The following is a 21,672-nucleotide window of genomic DNA, read 5'->3' on the forward strand; positions in this document are numbered from 1 at the left end:
CATACTGAACCGAATCACTTCATGAACTGATTCGTTCCTTTCTCAGTTCAGTTGAGCTCCGCCGCGACCATGCCGGTATGAGTGGAACTGGCGCATTCTGTGACTCACTGAACCCTCGACGTCGGCGAACGACGCAGCCAATGAGAGGGCGGGGGGAGGGACTGAGCGAACGATTCGTTCACCGCGGATTAACGACATGAATCACTCAGTGAACGACAACGCTCTCGCTCTCTGCTCTGCTTGCCCCAATGCCGCGAGTGATTCTCCCCCCGTTGCGGGGATATGTTTCATGCCATTGGCATCCGTTCTCCATTCATTCTCCAAGCTAACGGCTAATGTTGACTCAAGCCACATGAAAACAAACACACGTCCCCATTATCTCAACACATAAAGTTAAAGAAAATCCGTGCAGGCTGAGCAGCAGCGACGCGAGGGGGAGGGGCGGAGGGTAACGTGTAGGGCAGGCTGTTTTGAGAAGATTTAAAATAAAAATAATAACTAATGTATGTACACATACATAGGCTATTATTTACACAGTTATTGTAACAAAAATACATTTCTCCTTGGGGATCAATTCTGATTCATATTATTATTATTATTATTATTATTATTATTATTATTATTATTATTATTATCCATTCTACTGCAACTGTTGTTGTTGTTGTTGTTTAGTAGCTATCATCATCATTATAATAATGCTGATTTGCAATTAAACTGTACTGCTGCTGCAGAAGTGATTCGGTACACGTACTGAACTGCGGCCACAGTGTGGCGTTGTCAGTCACTGATTCTAGTGATTAGTACAGTCAAAAGAACTGCCGATCCCATGAAAACAAGCCACATGAAAACTGTTTTGAGAAGATTTAAAATAAAAATAATAACTAATGTGTGTACACATACATAGGCTATTATTTACACAGTTATTGTAACAAAAATAAATTTCTCCTTGGGGATCAATTCTGATTCATATTATTATAATTATTATCCCTTCTACTGCAACTGTTGTTGTTAGATTAACGCGAGTTCCTACGCAGTGCGCGAATGTCTGCACTGTACTGTCTGTACTACGCACACACACCCCCCCCCCCCCCCCCCGCCCCCCAATTTTTTTTTGGGGGGGGGGTGATAATTTTTTGAACAAATCAATTTAAGGAACTGATTCTAGTGATTCAGTACAGTCAAAACAACTGCCGATCCCATCACTACTTTTGCGGGTGTGTCCGGGCGGGGCTTTTTAAATGCCTCAAATGTCCGGCATTTTGAGTTGGCATTTTGAGTTAGGATTGCTGGCATTTTGAGGTTAGGATTGCATGTATTTTCAATGTACGTCTTGGGCAAGGATCGGCAACCCCTAACAACTAAATTCAGGGCGTGCCGTGATGGCACTGCATATATTCTCCTCTATTACTTGCACAAGCAGCATGCCAGCCCGGCCTCATGTTGTATGAAGCTTTAACTTGTAGTGTTGTTTCGTTCGCGAACGATTCGTTCAAAAGAACAAATCTTTTGAGTGAACGTACTGAACCGAATCACTTCATGAACTGATTTGTTCCTTTCTCAGTTCAGTTGAGCTCCGCCGCGACCATGCCGGTATGAGTGGAACTGGCGCATTCTGTGACACACTGAACCCTCGACGTCGGCGAACGACGCAGCCAATGAGAGGGCGGGGGAGGGACTGAGCGAACGATTCGTTCACCGCGGATTAACAAACATGAATCACTCAGTGAACGTCAACGCTCTCGCTCTCTGCTCTGCTTGCCCCAATGCCGCGAATGATTCTCCCCCCGTCGCGGGGATATGTTTCATGCCATTGGCATCCGTTCTCCATTCATTCTCCAAGCTAACGGCTAATGTTGATTCAAGCCACATGAAAACAAACACACGTCCCCATTATCTCAACACATAAAGTTAAAGAAAATCCGTGCAGGCTGAGCAGCAGCGACGCGAGGGGGAGGGGCGGAGGGTAACGTGTAGGGCAGGCTGTTTTGAGAAGATTTAAAATAAAAATAATAACTAATGTATGTACACATACATAGGCTATTATTCAGAGGTGGGACCAAGTCATTGCTTTGCAAGTCACAAGTAGGTCTCAAGTCTTTGCCCTCAAGTCTCGAGTCAAGTCCCGAGTCAAGACAGGCAAGTCCCGAGTCAAGTCCAAAGTCAAGACTGGAAAGTCTCAAGTCAAGTCCCAAGTCCTGCATTTTGAATTTCGAGTCCTTTCAAGTCCTTTTAACCACAGACTAATATATTTACACAGATTGTGTATGCTTTTAAAACGCTGTATTCATTTATTAAAACAAGTGCATTTGAAATTGCAGGGGAAAAATAGTGCTGACATTGCACTTCATAATAGCACTATTATCCAGTAATTTTAAACATTTAACTCATTCTTTTACAGAATAAACACATTTGAAAAAACAAGTGCAACTGTACTTATTTGCACAAAAGTGTTAACATTGTATTTCCATGGCATATTGCATTGTAACTAGTTCCACAGCAGTTTCTATCCTGTTCTTACCTTATCTCATTGATCTCATCTCGTACTGTCTGTGTGTTTATGTGTGCGTACATATGAAAAACATAACAAAAACATGAACAAAACAATGAACAGAGTTGTACTTTTTAGATGTCAGGGCCCTATGCAATATGTACACATATTGTTAATATAGTATACATTTTAACTGACCTTTATTTGACTATGTTTGTGTTTTTGTAGGTGGCTAAAATACGCAGTGCTGCTGACCGCCGTCTAACATTACGTTACTGTGTGTGATACATTGACTAACGTAACGTTTCGTATAGGTACCTCATGCAACCCTGCTTAAAAAAATCACTTGGCAAAAAGTATGAATAAGGTAGCGAACTTCAGTGGACGCAACAGATTGCCGTGTTTGCAATGACGTTATAACCATAGACATCTTATAAGTAGAAGCAGCATTGGTTGCTGTGACGCGAGCAATTTGGCCGCCATCTTGAAGTAGTGACAGTTGACAGGTAGAAAATAAAGATGGTGTTCAGCGTTTTCCTACTCAAATGAGCGGACTGTTGAAAATAGGAATCGGGGGATTACTTTTCACAAGTAAGATTTAACATTAATGTACTATTGGTTGTATTTTATGAAAATAATATTACCACAGAGTTGAGAAGGAGCAAAGATCTTCAATATTTGTATGTGAAAATCACAAAGAAATCTTCTGGGGGAGGATGACTGCCCTACAGGGGTTTGGTTTACAAACTTTCAGCCCCACCTAAAACAAAATTCACCAGCCGCCACTGATTATGATGCATTCTCATTTTAGGCAAAATATAAGACAATACTTTCTTAACAGTATAATTGTAACCAGGAATAAGTCTTCAAGTAACAATATTCAAATACTAACATTGTTGGGTAAGACAGAATTTGGTTTTATTCTGAATCCAGTGAAACAGATTGGTGGTTTTAGCTGATAGACTTTCAGGTGTTTATATATATTTATGTTGAAGTATTTGGCAGACGCTTTTATCCAAAGCGACATACATAAAAAATACATATAAAACAATGACTGTAAACATGATCATTTAAGGGAAGAATGTAATACAAAATATCAATACAAAGTGCCAAGACAGACTCTCTGCTGCTGCAGCAACAGAGATACAGTCTATAAGATATATATATATATATATATATATATATATATATATATATATATATATATATATATATATAATGTATTCATACATTGTTTATGTAGGATATACGCATGTATACATAACTTAATCATATTGTTTCTTCAATTTAAAAATAGCTGACCGTTTTTTTCCCCTTTCTCTGGGATTATATTCCCAGTTTTGATCTCGGACGTCTGGTCACTTATAGCGTATAAGAATATTATATTACTGTTAAGCAAACTATGAATAATAAAACACGCCAAAACATGTTTCCTTTATCATAGCTACACGTATGACAAAAAAGCGCGTGAAAATCAGTGGTATTCAGTGAGGTAAGATGAATTAAATGCGCTGACAGTTCATTGCTCCTGCCAAATGATTTGCGCTGAGTGGAGCGGATCACCACTCCAAGATGGCGGCCCCGCGTCTCGTCTGCGCCTGTAGGCAGTAGCGCTCGATGCTGCGTACCCTTATAAGATGTCTAAGGTTATAACGTTAGCAGTGAGTTTACAACCTCACTGATTTAACTACACAGCAAATAAAAGTTACGTTACTTAGCCAATAAACGTTATCTTACATTCAAAACTTACCCTTTGTGCAACTTCAAATGTCGAACGAAGTTGGAAGTTGTTGCGTCTCCGTCTGTAATATTCGAACTGCGTGATTTGCATACGGCAATTCGTTTTTTGTTGACCAAGTCGTAGTTTTAATACCCGAACGAAATTAACTTTGGCATAATTGTTTCTCACTGCCGCATTGTTTGACAACTCATGTTCGGTGGTTGTCCTGCAATTTGATTGGATGAATGCTTTGTGATGAAACAACGTAGATCTAATTTGATTGGCTGTTGTAATGAGAGCACACTAGCTGACAGGAACAACACGCTGATAGACACAGACGAAGAAAATGAAAAATACGGAGCAGCGCGCTCCCAAATAACTTTTTAATCTTTGGGTTTTGGGGAAAGTAGCAAGTCATGTCAAGTCAAAAGGCTCAAGTCCAAGTGAAGTCACAAGTCATTGATGTTAAAGTTTAAGTCGAGTTGCAAGTCTCTTTACATTTTGTCAAGTCGAGTCCAAAGTCATCAAATTCATGACTCGAGTCTGACTCGAGTCCAAGTCATGTGACTCGAGTCCACACCTCTGCTATTATTTACACAGTTATTGTAACAAAAATACATTTCTCCTTGGGGATCAATTCTGATTCACATTATTATTATTATTATTATCCATTCTACTGCAACTGTTGTTGTTGTTGTTGTTTAGTAGCTATCATCATCATTATAAAAATGCTGATTTGCAATTAAACTGTAGTGCTGCTGCAGAAGTGATTCGGTACATGTACTGAACTGCGGCCACAGTGTGGCGTTGTCAGTCACTGATTCTAGTGATTCGTACAGTCAAAAGAACTGCAGAAGAGATTCGGTACACGTACTGAACTGGCCACCGTGTGGCGTTGTCAGTCACTGATTCTAGTGATTCGTACTGTCAAAAGAACTGCAGAAGTGATTCGGTACACGTAATGAACTGCGACCACAGTGTGGCGTTGTCAGTCACTGATTCTAGTGATTCGTACTGTCAAAAGAACTGCAGAAGAGATTCGGTACACGTACTGAACTGGCCACCGTGTGGCGTTGTCAGTCACTGATTCTAGTGATTCGTACAGTCAAAAGAACTGCCGATCCCATGAAAACAAGCCACATGAAAACAAAATGAGAGTAGACTAGTAGAGGAGACAGAAAGAACGGGCGGGGGGTAAAGTGTAAGCAGGCTGTTTTGAGAAGATTTAAAATAAAAATAATAACTAATGTATGTACACATACATAGGCTATTATTTACACAGTTATTGTAACAAAAATAAATTTCTCCTTGGGGATCAATTCTGATTCATATTATTATTATTATTATTATTGTTATTATTATTATCCCTTCTACTGCAACTGTTGTTGTTGTTAGATGTCCCTACGCAGTGCGCGAATGTCTGCACTTTACTGTCTGTACTACGCACGCCCCCCCCCAATTTTTTTTTGGGGGGGGGGGGTGATTCGGTGAACAAATTTTTTGAACGAATCAATTTAAGGAACTGATTCTAGTGATTCAGTACAGTCAAAAGAACTGCCGATCCCATCACTATTAACTTGCACACGTGGGAGACGGCAAGGCATACTTGGTCAACAGCCACACAGCTTACACTGACGGTGACAACCTTTTTCCAAAACACAACATAGAATGTGAGATATAACAGGATAATGCATACATTTGTCATTTAATTTCAAAACGCTTACAAAAAAGTGGTACCCCAAAAATTCAATGTGAGACCCCATTTGTATGATTTGATGGGGTCCCTGGGACCCCATTTTGAAAATTCCTAGCGCCAACACTACTGTCAACATAGGGAAAAAATGCTTTATTTAAATAAATATATTACTTATGAAGCAAGTTCGAGTATCATTGGCAAATTTTCACCTAGTCCCGGCCTTGGCATGCTGCCCACCTTGGCACGCATATATGTGTCCTCTTTTTGGGATTTCAGAATATGGTCAGCCTACGTAGAGAGAGCGAACATCCCCATGAGAACCGATGGCATACTTGGCCCAAACCTCCGCCCTCTCTCCTGACGCTCCACGCCAGCTCTGCAGCCCACTGGAAACTCCAGTCTCTCTCCACGGGCTTTGGTGTGGGGGAGAGCCAGCAGCTGGTCTCGGTACAAACAACCGAGCCGTGGCTAAAAAGCTTCCCCGAGGCAGATCCAAAAGTCTACAGAAAAGCACCAAAAAGCAGCGCAGAAGTCACGTGCCACAAACACATGAAAACAAGAGTGAAAAATCAAGGAACACAAATGAGGATTGTTATCTCCTCTTCCTCTCTCCCTCGCCCTTGTCTATATTTGCAGGTCCTACACCTCATCGGGCTCATCAGCTGGGAGCCCCAGGACCTCAGCCCTGCTCTGCTCTGCTCTGCTTGGTCCTGCTTGGCTGTTGGCTCAATAGGCCCCTTTCCACCAAAAGATCGGGAACTTTTGGTTCCTAGAACCTCTAGTTCCTGGAAATATGTGTTCCTGTAGAAGTGTGTGGTTTGTGTTTCCACCGTATTTCACAGTTGAGGTAGTTTATACAAATCAGGATGATGGCGTGTGGAGAAGTGGTTTACTATATTTCTACACTGATACCATGTAAATAAACAGACAATATTATGTCACGTTATTTTACTAAAAAGCAAGTGAATGAAATACAAAGCAATAATATACATATGATGGAAAAAATAAAGTCTAGTGAATTGTTCATAAAAAGTCAGGCTTTTGTCCGTAATGTTCAACAGTCAGAAAGTTGTCCTCTCGATAAATGATGAATGCATGAAGGTCAGGGGATTCATTTTGGTCCATTTAATCTGTAAATAACAATATATAAATAATAAATGTCAGCGTTTATCTGTAAATACCATATTTACAGTATATATAAATAATAAATGTCAGTGTTTATATGTAAATAACAATATATAAATATCAAATGTCAGTGTTTATCTGTAAATAACAATATATAAATAATAAATGTCAGTGTTTATCTGTAAAATAATATTTAAATAATACATGTCAATTTTTATATGTAAATAACAATATTCAAATAATAAATGTCAGTGTTTATCGGTAAATAACAATATATAAATAATAAATGTCAGTTTTTAGCTGTAAATAACAATATATAAATAATAAATGTCAGTGTTTATCGGTAAATAACAATATATCAATAATGTCAGTGTTTATCTGTAAATATTAGGGATGTCCGATAATATCGGCCTGCCGATATTATCGGCCGATAAATGCGTTAAAATGTAATATCGGAAATTATCGGTATCGGTTTTTTTATTATCTGTATCGGTTTTGTTTGTTTGGTTTTTTTTATTAAATCAACATAAAAAACACAAGATACACTTACAATTAGTGCACCAACCCAAAAAAGTCCCTCCCCCCATTTCTTTCTGTTATCAATATTCTGGTTCCTACAATATATATCAATATATATCAATACAGTCTGCAAGGGATACAGTCTGTAAGCACACATGATTGTGCGTGCTGCTGGTCCACTAATAGTACTAACCTTTAACAGTTAATTTTACTCATTTTCATTAATTACTAGTTTCTATGTAACTGTTGTTTTACTTTCTTTTTTATTCAAGAAAATGTTTTTAATTTAGTTATCTTATTTTATTATTTTTTTTAAAAAGTACCTGATCTTCACCATACATGGTTGTCCAAATTAGGCATAATAATGTGTTAATTCCACGACTGCATATATCGGTTGATATCGGTATCGGTTGATATCGGTATCGGTAATTAAAGAGTTGGACAATATCGGAATATCGGATATCGGCAAAAAGCCATTATCGGACATCCCTAGTAAATATCAATATATAAATAATAAATGTCAGTGCTTAACTGTAAATAACAATACGTAAATAATAAATGTCAGTGTTTATCTGTTTATAACAATATATAAATAATAATTTTGGTGTTTATCAGCAAATAACAATATATAAATAATAATTGTCAGTGTTTATCTGTAAATAACAATACATAAACAATAAATGTCAGTGTTTATCTGTAAATAACAATATAACAATAATAAATGTCAGTGTTTATCAGTAAATAACAATATAGAAATAATAAATGTCAGTGTTTATCTGTAAATAATATATAAATAATAAATGTCAGTGTTTATCTGTAAATAACAATATATAAATAATGTCAGTGTTAATCTCTTCAATAACAATATTTAAATAATACATGTCAATGTTTATATGTAAATAATAATATTAAAATAATAAATGTCAGTGTTTATCTGTAAATAACAATATATATAATAAATGTCAGTATTTATCTGTAAATAAAAATACATCAATTATAAATGTCAGTGTTTAACTGTAAAAAACAATACATAAATAATAAATGTCAGTGTTTATCTGTAAATAACAATATATATAATAAATGTCAGTGTTTATCTGTAAATAACAATATATATAATACATGTCAGTATTTATCTGTAAATAACAATACATCAATTATAAATGTCAGTGTTTAACTGTAAATAACAATACATAAATAATAAATGTCAGTGTTTATCTGTAAATAACAATATATCAATTATAAATGTCAGTGTTTATCAGTAAGTAACAATATATAAATAATACATGTCAAAGTTTATCTGTAAATAACAATGTATAAATAATCAATGTCAGTATTTATCTCTACAATAACAATATGTAAATAATACATGTCAATGTTTATATGTAAATAACAATATTCAAATAATAAATGTCAGTGTTTATCTGTAAATAACAATATGTATAATAAATGTCAGTATTTATCTGTAAATAACAATATATAAATAACAAATGTCAGTGTTTATTTGTAAATAACTTATCAATAATAAATGTCAGTGTTTATCTGTAAATAACAATATATAAATAACAAATGTCAGTGTTTATTTGTAAATAACTTATCAATAATAAATGTCAGTGTTTATCTGTAAATAACAATATATCAATAATGTCAGTGCTTATCTGTAAATAACAATATATAAATGATAAATGTCAGTGTTTAGCTGTAAATAACAATACATAAATAATAAATGTCAGTGTTTATAACAATATATAAATTATAAATGTCAGTGTTTATCTGTAAATAACAATATATAAATAATAAATGTCAGTGTTTATCTGTAAATAATATATAAATAATAATTGTCAGTGTTTATCAGTAAATAACAATATATCAATAATACATGTCAGTGTTTAGCAGTAAATAACAATATATATGTTAGGAGCTGGTCAAGGGGGGACCCCGGGATGCAGAGACGGGAGGCAAGTTTGAATAACAAAAAGGAATACATTTAATGAGTCCACAAAGTGTTAACAAAAAGCGATGGGGCAGAAGTGCACACCATGAAGTACTAAATGGAACAGGTTTCTCAGTGGTCGTCAGGGGAACAGCCAGGGCGTACTACGCACAGGGTAAAAGTCCTTGCGGCCTCAAGGAGGCTAGGAAACAAACAAAACAACATTAGGACATACAGGATAAAGGAAAAGCAACTTACCAGGACTGACGAGACGAAGCAGACGCATGCACGTGGAAGGTGCAGGATAAATTAACCGACAAGACCAGCTGCGGGTGACGAGCTTAAATACTCCAGGGTAGAAAATAGGTTGCAGGTGTGCCTTAGTGTCTGCCCCTCGCTGGAGACTAATGAGCTGAGGAAACAAATCACAACAAAAGAGAAGGCAGGGAAAAAACATAACAGTACCCCCCCCTTAATGGACGCCACCTGGCGGCTTACCCGGCTTCTCTGGAAAACGATCATAAAAACTTTTTAACAGTGTAAGGTCTAAGATAAGAGAATGCGGGACCCAGGATCGGTCCTCGGGGCCGTAGCCCTCCCAGTCCACCAGATACTGGAAACCCCTGCCCCTTCTCCTCACCTCAAGAATGGCCTTGACAGAGAACACCGGATGGCCATCAATAAGCCTGGGGGGTGGAGGAGGCACCTCTGGAGGACTCAGGGGACTGGTGGAAACTGGCTTGATCAGAGATACGTGGAATGAGGGATGTATCCTTAGGGAGTCGGGAAGGCATAGTTGAACAGCAGAGGGATTAATGATACGCTCAATGGGATAAGGCCCAATAAATCTGGGCTGGAGTTTCTTAGAGTCCACTTGGAGAGGAAGATCCCGAGACGACAACCAGACCTTCTGACCGGGCCTGTAATCTGGTGCTGTGCTGCGATGGCAGTTAGCGAGGCGCTGGTTGCGTTCTGAGGTGCGTAACAATGCATACCGGGTAATGCGCCAGGCTTGATGTGCGCGGTGCAGGTGGGCAGCCACAGATGGGATGGTGACCTCTGATTCCAGAGAAGGAAAAACGGGAGGTTGGTAACCGTAGGCAGAGTGGAAAGGTGACATGCCAGTAGCAGAGCTGATGAGCGTATTATGAGCGTACTCTATCCACGGTAGACTGAACGCCCAGGAGGCCGGCTGCTGGTGGCAGACGCAGCGGATGGCGGCCTCCAGGTCTTGATTGGTGCGCTCAGTCTGACCGTTAGTCTGTGGGTGGTATCCTGAAGAAAGGCTGGGTGATGCTCCTAATGCTTTGCAGAACGCCTTCCAAACAGCAGACGAGAATTGTGGACCTCTATCCGAAACCACATCCACCGGAATACCATGCAGCCGGAAAACATGGCGTGCGAGCAGTTCTGCCGTCTCGAGTGCAGAGGGCAATTTGGCCAGCGCGACGAAATGGACCATCTTGGAAAAACGTTCCACCAAAGTCAATATCACCGTGTTGCCCTTGGATGGTGGAAGTCCTGTGACGAAGTCCAATGCCACATGGGACCACGGGCGGGAGGGAATGGGAAGCGGGCGCAGAAGACCAGCTGGTGCCCGGTGTGAAGCCTTGTTACGGGCACAAGTGGCACAGGCCGATACAAAGTCCTTGGTGTCCGCCCTGAAGGTTGGCCACCAGAAGCGCTGGGATAGGAGGAAAAAGGTACGGGTTATGCCCGGGTGGCAGGCAACCTTGGAGCTGTGGGCCCAGTTCAGTACTTCAGGACGGAGCTCTGGGATCACAAACAAGCGCCCCTGAGGGCAGTTCTTTGGAGAGGGCACGTTCCTGAGTCCCTCCTTAACGCGGCCTTCAATGTCCCACTGCAACGCTTACAGTACCCGTGATGGAGGGATGATCGTCTCGGTCTTGACCTCTTCCTCGGGGCAGGAGTGCATCCTCGACAGGGCGTCTGGTTTTCCATTCTGGGAACCGGGGCGGAAAGTCATGGTGAAGTTAAATCTGGCAAAGAACAATGCCCACCTTGCTTGTCTTGGATTGAGCCATTGAGCAGTACGAATATAGGCCAGATTCTTGTGGTCTGTGAACACCACAAACGGGGTCTCCGAGTCCTCCAGCCAGTGCCTCCATTCTTGTAGTGCCAACACCACGGCGAGCAGCTCTCTATTGCCGATATCATAATTGCGTTCTGCAGGAGTCAGGCCGCGTGAGAATAAGGCACAGGGGTGCAGCCTCTGGTCGGAGGTGGAGCGCTGGGAGAGAACAGCCCCCACGCCGGAGTCAGACGCGTCAACCTCGACAAAAAATTGAGAGGATATGTTAGGATGTACAAGAACAGGTGCAGAGGTGAACAAAGACTTGAGTTCCTCAAAAGCAGACTGAGTCTCTGAGGTCCACAAAAAAGGACGCTTAATGGAAGTTAGTCTCGTTAATGGTTCCGCTACTCTACTAAAATTACTGATAAAACGACGATAAAAATTAGCGAAACCTAGAAACCTTTGGAGGTGCTTTCTAGAAGTGGGTGTGGGCCAATCTAACACTGCCTGGATCTTTGCCGGATCTGCTAGGAGTTGACCCCTCTCAACAATAAAACCCAAAAAAGGAACAGACTCGGAATGAAACACACACATCTCAGCCTTGACATATAGACGATTTTCGAGAAGGCGTTGGAGAACTAAGCATACATGCTGGACGTGTAGTTCAGGGGTAGGCGAGAAAACGAGGATATTGTCTAAATAAACTACCACGAAACGGTCGAGCATGTCACGTAGGACATCATTTATGAGGCTCTGAAAAACGGCAGGAGCATTGGTGAGGCCGAAAGGCATGACCAGGTATTCAAAATGTCCAAGTGGTGTGTTGAAGGCAGTTTTCCATTCATCCCCTTGCTTAATTCGGGCTAAGTGATAAGCATTGCGGAGGTCCAATTTGGTGAAATGTCTAGCAGAGTGTAGCGGGTTGAAAGTAGAGTCGAGAAGCGGGAGCGGATATTTATTTTTGACAGTTATAATATTGAGAGTACGGTAATCGATGCAGGGACGAAGTGTCTTGTCCTTCTTTTCCACAAAAAAGAACCCGGCGGCTAGAGGGGAGTTGGAAGGACGGATAAGACCAGATGCGAGCGAAGTGGTGATATAGTCCTCTAGTGAATATCGCTCATGTCGAGAAATGTTGTATAGTCGCGAAGAAGGGAGTGTAGCACCAGGGAGGAGATCAATACCACAATCGTACGGACGGTGTGGAGGTAACGACACAGCTCGATCCTTGCTAAAAACTTCACTAAGGTCGTGGTAAGCAGAGGGCACAACCGACAAATCAATGACTTCCTCGGTGACGACACGCGAGGACCCTGTGCGAGGGCATGCGGACCGCAGACAATGACAATGACAAAAAATACCCCAGTTAATTATTGTAGCTTTAGTCCAGTCGATATGGGGATTGTGTTTAGATAACCAGGTAAGCCCAAGCACAACTGGAGCAGAACGGGAGGGAATGACCAAAAAAATTATTGATTCAAAATGGTTACCAGATAATTGGAGAGATAACGGAAGGGTCTGATGGATAACGCTCGCCAGATGGCCGCCGTCGAGGGATCGGACCACTCTAGGTTTATGTAACTTAGCAACGGGTGCGGAAAAACGCTTAATTACAGACTCATCGATGAAATTATCGTCGGCACCCGAATCAATAAGAGCCCTAATGTCCAACTTCTGGTCTTTATCCCAGGTAAGCGTACCCAAGAGTTGGAGTCTGGACAGGGTCTGACCTGTAGCTGCCAGTAGAGGGGCAGGATCGGTCGCTGGGGGAAGTATAGCTGGAACGCGGCGACGCTTGAGTGCGTAGAGAAGGTGACGCTTCAGTGCGTAGAGGAGGTGACGCTTGAGTGCGTAGAGGAGGTGAGGCTTGAGTGCGTAGAGGAGGTGATGCTTGTGTACGTAGAGGAGGTGACGCTTGTGTGTGTCGGCGGTCAGGACGAAGAGGACAGTGGGCGATGCGATGCTCAGCCTCGCCGCAGCTGGAGGCGAAGGCGACGATCTCTTTCGGCAGGAGAGAGGCGATTTCCTCCGAGCTGCATCGGTTCCTCTTTCAGTGATATCGGCTGGGCATCAACACTGGGTATCGGTGCGAAGGTTTGACGCGCTTCATGGCCACTCCCACTATGCGTCGAAGAGCGGAGTCCCTGGCGTCGGAACCTCTCTCTTTCCCAGTCAACGAGGCGATTTTCAATCCTCACCGCCAGAGCGACGAGCTCGTCGAGGTTGTCGGGAGTCTTGAGCGGGATCATGTGTTTCCGGACTCGATCAGCCAGACCGAGGGAAAACACGTCCACCAATGCGGAAGTGGGCCATCCGCTCTCAGCAGCGAGCCTTCGGAATTCGATTGCGAAGTCCGTGACGCTCCGCTGACCTTGCTGCAGACGAAGTAATGACCGTGCTGCCTCACGTCCTGGTTTTTCGCGCTGGAAATTGTTCTCCATGGCTTTAGCAAAAGAGGCATAAGAGGTACACACGGGAGATTGACGTGCCCATTCCGCGGTGGCCCAGGCGGAAGCGCTGCCACTCATATGGGACAAGACAAAAGCCACACGAGCCTTTTCAGTGTAAAAAGAAGTGGGCAATAGTTTAAAAAAAATCTCACACTGGGTGAGGAAGGACCGCACGTCACCTGACTCGCCAGAGAATCGCTCGGGCTTGGAGAGTGGTGGACACGCGGCCGGAGAGGGGTCGTCAGGCAACGGAACATCCGCGGGCAGAGGGCGGTTCAGCGAGACTACTGGGTCAGCCGTGGGGGAAGTCATCGCCTGCAGCACGGTGAGTACATCTTCCAGCTGTGTCTCCAAGGTATTAAGGCGAGCGTCTTGGCGCTGCGCCATGGCGTTGACGCAAGCCCCCAGCACGCCAAACTGTTCCTCCTGTTGGCGTAGTTTTTTGGCTTGTTGGTAAAGAGTTCTTCTGACCGGGTCAATCTCTGCGAGGTCCATGTTGCGGTCGGTTAATATGTTAGGAGCTGGTCAAGGGGGGACCCCGGGATGCAGAGACGGAAGGCAAGTTTGAATAACAAAAAGGAATACATTTAATGAGTCCACAAAGTGTTAACAAAAAGCGATGGGGCAGAAGTGCACACCATGAAGTACTAAATGGAACAGGTTTCTCAGTGGTCGTCAGGGGAACAGCCAGGGCGTACTACGCACAGGGTAAAAGTCCTTGCGGCCTCAAGGAGGCTAGGAAACAAACAAAACAACATTAGGACATACAGGATAAAGGAAAAGCAACGTACCAGGACTGACGAGACAAAGCAGACGCATGCACGTGGAAGGTGCAGGATAAATTAACCGACAAGACCAGCTGCGGGTGACGAGCTTAAATACTCCAGGGTAGAAAATAGGTTGCAGGTGTGCTTTAGTGTCCGCCCCTCGCTGGAGACTAATGAGCTGAGGAAACAAATCACAACAAAAGAGAAGGCAGGGAAAAAACATAACAATATAGATAATACATGTCAGTTAAGTTAAAGTTAAAAGTTAAAGTACCAATGATTGTCACACACACACTAGATGTGGTGAAATTTGTCCTCTGCATTTGTCCCATCCCCTTGGGGAGCAGTGGGCAGCAGCAGCGCCGCGCCCGGGAATCACTTTGGTGATTTAACCCCCAACTCCAACCCTTTGTTGCTGAGTGCCAAGCAGGGAGGTTATGGGTGTTTATATGTAAATAACAATATATAAATAATAAATGTCAGTGTTTATCTGTAAATAACAATATATAAATAACAAATATCAGTGTTTATTTGTAAATAACATATCAATAATAAATGTCCGGGTTTATCTGTAAATAAAAATATATCAATAATGTCAGTGTTTATCTGTAAATGACAATATATAAATGATAAATGTCAGTGTTTAACTGTAAATAACAATACATAAATAATAAATGTCAGTGTTTATCTGTTTATAACAATATATACATAATAATGTCAGTGTTTATCAGTAAATAACAATATATCGATGATAAATGTCAGTGTTTATCTGTAAATAACAATATATAAATAATAAATGTCAGTGCTTATCTGTAAATAACATCATTTACAAAATAAATGTCAGTGTTTATCTGTAAATAACAATATATCAATAATAAATGTCAGTGTTTGTCTGTAAATAACAATATATAAATAATAAATGTTAGTGTTTATCAGTAAATAACAATATATAAATAATACATGTCAGTGTTTATCTGTAAAAAAACAATATATAAATAATACATGTCAGTGTTTATCTGTAAATAACAATATATAAATAATAAATGTCAGTATTTATCTCTACAATAACAATATGTAAATAATACATGTCAATGTTTATATGTAAATAACAATATTCAAATAATAAATGTCAGTGTTTATCTGTAAATAACAATATATATAATAAATGTCAGTATTTATCTGTAAATAACAATATATAAATAACAAATGTCAGTGTTTATTTGTAAATAACTTATCAATAATAAATGTCAGTGTTTATCTGTAAATAACAATATATAAATAACAAATGTCAGTGTTTATTTGTAAATAACTTATCAATAATAAATGTCAGTGTTTATCTGTAAATAACAATGTATCAATAATGTCAGTGTTTATCTGTAAATAACAATATATAAATGAAAAATGTCAGTGTTTAGCTGCAAATAACAATACATAAATAATAAATGTCAGTGTTTATCTGTTATATGTATATAACAATATATAAATAATAACGTCAGTGTTTATCAGTAAATGACAATATATAAATAATACATGTCAGTGTTTATCTGTAAATAACAATATATAAATAATAAATGTCAGTGTTTATCTGTAAGTAACAATATATAAATTATAAATGTCAGTGTTTATCTGTAAATAACAATATATAAATAATAAATGTCAGTGTTTATCTGTAAATAACAATATAAATAACAAATGTCAGTGTTTATCAGTAAATAACAATATATCAATAATACATGTCAGTGTTTAGCAGTAAATAACAATATATAGATAATACATGTCAGTATTTATATGTAAATAACAATATATAAATAATAAATGTCAGTGTTTATCTGTAAATAACAATATATAAATTACAAATATCAGTGTTTATTTGTAAATAACATATCAATAATAAATGTCCGGGTTTATCTATAAATAACAATATATCAATAATGTCAGTGTTTATCTGTAAATGACAATATATAAATGATAAATGTCAGTGTTTAACTGTAAATAACAATACATAAATAATAAATGTCAGTGTTTATCTGTTTATAACAATATATACATAATAATGTCAGTGTTTATCAGTAAATAACAATGTATAAATAATAAATGTCAGTGTTTATCTGTAAATAACAATATATAAATAATAAATGTCAGTGCTTATCTGTAAATAACATCATATACAAAATAAATGTCAGTGTTTATCTGTAAATAACAATATATCAATAATAAATGTCAGTGTTTGTCTGTAAATAACAATATATAAATAATAAATGTTAGTGTTTATCAGTAAATAACAATATATAAATAATACATGTCAGTGTTTATCTGTAAAAAAACAACAATATATAAATAATACATGTCAGTGTTTATCTGTAAATAACAATATATAAATAATAAATGTCAGTATTTATCTCTACAATAACAATATGTAAATAATACATGTCAATGTTTATATGTAAATAACAATATTCAAATAATAAATGTCAGTGTTTATCTGTAAATAACAATATATAAATAACAAATGTCAGTGTTTGTTTGTAAATAACTTATCAATAATAAATGTCAGTGTTTATCTGTAAATAACAATATATAAATAACAAATGTCAGTGTTTATTTGTAAATAACTTATCAATAATAAATGTCAGTGTTTATCTGTAAATAACAATGTATCAATAATGTTAGTGTTTATCTGTAAAAAACAATATATAAATGATAAATGTCAGTGTTTAGCTGCAAATAACAATACATAAATAATAAATGTCAGTGTTTATCTGTTTATAACAATACATAAATAATAACGTCAGTGTTTATCAGTAAATAACAATATATAAATAATACATGTCAGTGTTTATCTGTAAATAACAATATATAAATAATAAATGTCAGTGTTTATCTGTAAGTAACAATATATAAATTATAAATGTCAGTGTTTATCTGTAAATAACAATATATAAATAATAAATGTCAGTGTTTGTCAGTAAATAACAATATAAATAATAAATGTCAGTGTTTATCAGTAAATAACAATATATAAATAATAAATGTCAGTGTTTATCTGTAAATAACAATATATAAGTTACAAATATCAGTGTTTATTTGTAAATAACATATCAATAATAAATGTCCGGGTTTATCTATAAATAACAATGTATCAATAATGTCAGTGTTTATCTGTAAATGACAATATATAAATGATAAATGTCAGTGTTTAACTGTAAATAACAATACATAAATAATAAATGTCAGTGTTTATCTGTTTATAACAATATTTACATAATAATGTCAGTGTTTATCAGTAAATAACAATATATAAATAATAAATGTCAGTGTTTATCTGTAAATAACAATATATAAATAATAAATGTCAGTGCTTATCTGTAAATAACATCATATACAAAATAAATGTCAGTGTTTATCTGTAAATAACAATATATCAATAATAAATGTCAGTGTTTATCTGTAAATAACAATATATACATAATAAATGTTAGTGTTTATCAGTAAATAACAATATATAAATAATACATGTCAGTGTTTATCTGTGAAAAACAATGTATAAATAATACATGTCAGTGTTTATCTGTAAATAACTACATATAAATAATAAATGTCAGTGTTTATCTGTAAATAACAATATATCAATAATAAATGTCAGTGTTTATCAGTAAATAACAACATATAAATAACAAATGTCAGTGTTTATCAGTAAATAACAATATATAAATAATACATGTCAGTGTTTATCTGTAAATAACAATATATAAATAATAAATGTCAGTGTTTATCTCACGCAGACAGCACAAACACATCAGCTTTAGCGTTAGCTTGCTAGCATTAGCATTCTGTTGACTGGGGTTGAGGCTAAACTACACAAATAGATTGTCACTGACTACTTTTACTACAAACCCCGTTTCCATGTGAGTTGGGAAATTGTGTTAGATGTAAATATAAACGGAATACAATGATTTGCAAATCCTTTTCAACCCATATTCAATTGCAATGCACTACAAAGACAAGATATTTGATGTTCAAACTCATAAACTTTATTTATTTTTTGCAAATAATAGTTAACTTAGAATTTCATGGCTGCATCACGTGCCAAAGTAGTTGGGAAAGGGCATGTTCACCAATGTGTTACATGACCTTTCCTTTTAACAACACTCAATAAACGTTTGGGAACTGAGGAGACACATTTTTTAAGCTTCTCAGGTGGAATTCTTTCCCATTCTTGCTTGATGTACAGCTTAAGTTGTTCAACAGTCCGGGGGTCTCCGTTGTGGTATTTTAGGCTTCATAATGCGCCACACATTTTCAATGGGAGACAGGTCTGGACTACAGGCAGGCCAGTCTAGTACCCGCACTCTTTTACTATGAAGCCACGTTGATGTAACACATGGCTTGGCATTGTCTTGCTGAAATAAGCAGGGGCGTCCATGATAACGTTGGTTGGATGGCAACATATGTTGCTCCAAAACCTGTATGTACCTTTCAGCATTAATGGCGCCTTCACAGATGTGTACGTTACCCATGTCTCGGGCACTAATACACCCCCATACCATCACAGATGCTGGCTTTTCAACTTTGCGCCTATAACAATCCGGATGGTTCTTTTCCTCTTTGGTCCGGAGGACACGACGTCCACAGTTTCCAAAAACAATTTGAAATGTGGACTCGTCAGACCACAGAACACTTTTCCACTTTGTATCAGTCCATCTTAGATGAGCTCAGGCCCAGCGAAGCCGACGGCGTTTCTGGGTGTTGTTGATAAACGGTTTTCGCCTTGCATAGGAGAGTTTTAACTTGCACTTACAGATGTAGCGACCAACTGTAGTTACTGAGAGTGGGTTTCTGAAGTGTTCCTGAGCCCATGTGGTGATATCCACTGATGTCGCTTGTTGATGCAGTACAGCCTGAGGGATCGAAGGTCACGGGCTTAGCTGCTTATGTGCAGTGATTTCTCCAGATTCTCTCAACCCTTTGATGATATTACAGACCGTAGATGGTGAAATCCCTAAATTCCTTGCAATAGTTGGTTGAGAAAGGTTTTTCTTAAACTGTTCAACAATTTGCTCACGCATTTGTTGACAAAGTGGTGACCCTCGCCCCATCCTTGTTTGTGAATGACTGAGCATTTCATGGAATCTACTTTTATACCCAATCATGGCACCCACCTGTTCCCAATTTGCCTGTTCACCTGTGGGATGTTCCAAATAAGTGTTTGATGAGCATTCCTCAACTTTATCAGTATTTATTGCCACCTTTCCCAACTTCTTTGTCACGTGTTGCTGGCATCAAATTCTAAAGTTAATGATTATTTGCACACAAAAAAAAGTTTATCAGTTTGAACATCAAATATGTTGTCTTTGTAGCATATTCTACTGAATATGGGTTGAAAATTATTTGCAAATCATTGTATTCCGTTTATATTTACATCTAACACAATTTCCCAACTCATATGGAAACGGGGTTTGTACATGCAATAAAGTAAATAGTTAATATTTAATGTTATTTACCTTTACTGCCTCTTTTTATTTCACATTTATCCAACAAAGTCAGAGTAGTAAGCAGCTGAGGTGGTTTCTTAAGTCCGGCTTCATATTTCTCTGTAAATACGTTTAAAAGAGTCTGTCCACTTCTCGTAACGAAATTAAGTTTGTAAAAATAATAGACAACAATAAACTGCATGTAGTTTAGAGTCTGCGACTGAGTGAAAAGACTGCAATACAGTTCCACTGATCAGCATTCTTCAGCACACAAAAGTTCCTGCATTTTGAAAGCTCCTTTCGTTCTTCTTTCTCTCCGTTGTCATGTTTGTTTTAATAGAAATACACAAGAAATAAGAAATACACAAGAAATAAGAAATACACAAGTCGCCGCGTATATTCCGATGGCGGTCGTGGGTTTGAAAAATACGTTTTAGGAACACCCCTGACTGCGTTCCACCAATCAGAGTTCGACAGCACAGCCCGTCCCCGAAAAGGTTCCTGGCCGTTTGGAAAAGTCCCACCTAGCTAGGAAGAACATTGAAAGGTTCCTATAAGAACTAAATCTTCAAAGGGGGAACTTTATGGGGAAGTTCCTGTAAAAGTTCCTGCGGTGGAAAAGGGCTTGATGCTGATTATTAGTGGCATTCCAGAAATTCATATGATGATGCACTTTATGGGTAAAATCAGAGCCGTGTATAGAGAGGGTAGGCACAACTTGGTTTCAGACAACCTCCGAAATGATTGGTCAAAAGCCCTCTCTCTTGGCTCTTGGCAAAGACGGTCGCACTCCCTCCCCTCTTCGTTTCTGCCCTGCTTGCTGCTTTGTTTTGTCATAACTTTCCTGTTGCCTCTTTTTGCACTGTTTTTCAAATCTAGGCAATGGAATTGATAAACTTACCTCTAAACAAAATTGACAAGATCTTGGGTTCAGAGAAACATGTCTGCCTTGTTGGAGTGGTTGTTGCTGGACACATAACGGACTCTTGGGAGAAGAGGAGTGCCGCGTGCCTGGTGACCCTTTCAGTCAAGGACGCTGACAATATCTACATATTTGGAATCATGATAACAGGACATCTGCTGATTGGAGTAAGCGTTGCTCTGGTGTACGGACAAATTGTAAGATGCTGGCAGCAGTTCAAAGTACCCCAAAGCTGCCACAAATGATTGGAGGACGCGGGAAGAGCTGTTGACACCCACTTTTATGATTTTGGATGACATCAGACCGTCTGCTCTGCAGGATGAATTTGAGGACCAGAAATAGACAATTAAGAGTCAAAAGGTTTAAATTCGTTCTCGCTCTCAAATAAAAACATTCTCGTCTTGATTGTTTTCCCTGGCTGCGACTTGGCAAAGTTGTTGCTTCGAAGATTTCTCTCGAGGACAGTGCAGTGAAGACGAAACAAATTCCTTCCTGTCAAAAACACCTGGAAAGGTATGACGGAAGGAGCAGCGCCCCTGGTGGCTAGCA

This window comes from Entelurus aequoreus, linkage group LG03 (assembly GCF_033978785.1).
Source record: "Entelurus aequoreus isolate RoL-2023_Sb linkage group LG03, RoL_Eaeq_v1.1, whole genome shotgun sequence".
Lineage (NCBI taxonomy): Eukaryota > Metazoa > Chordata > Actinopteri > Syngnathiformes > Syngnathidae > Entelurus > Entelurus aequoreus.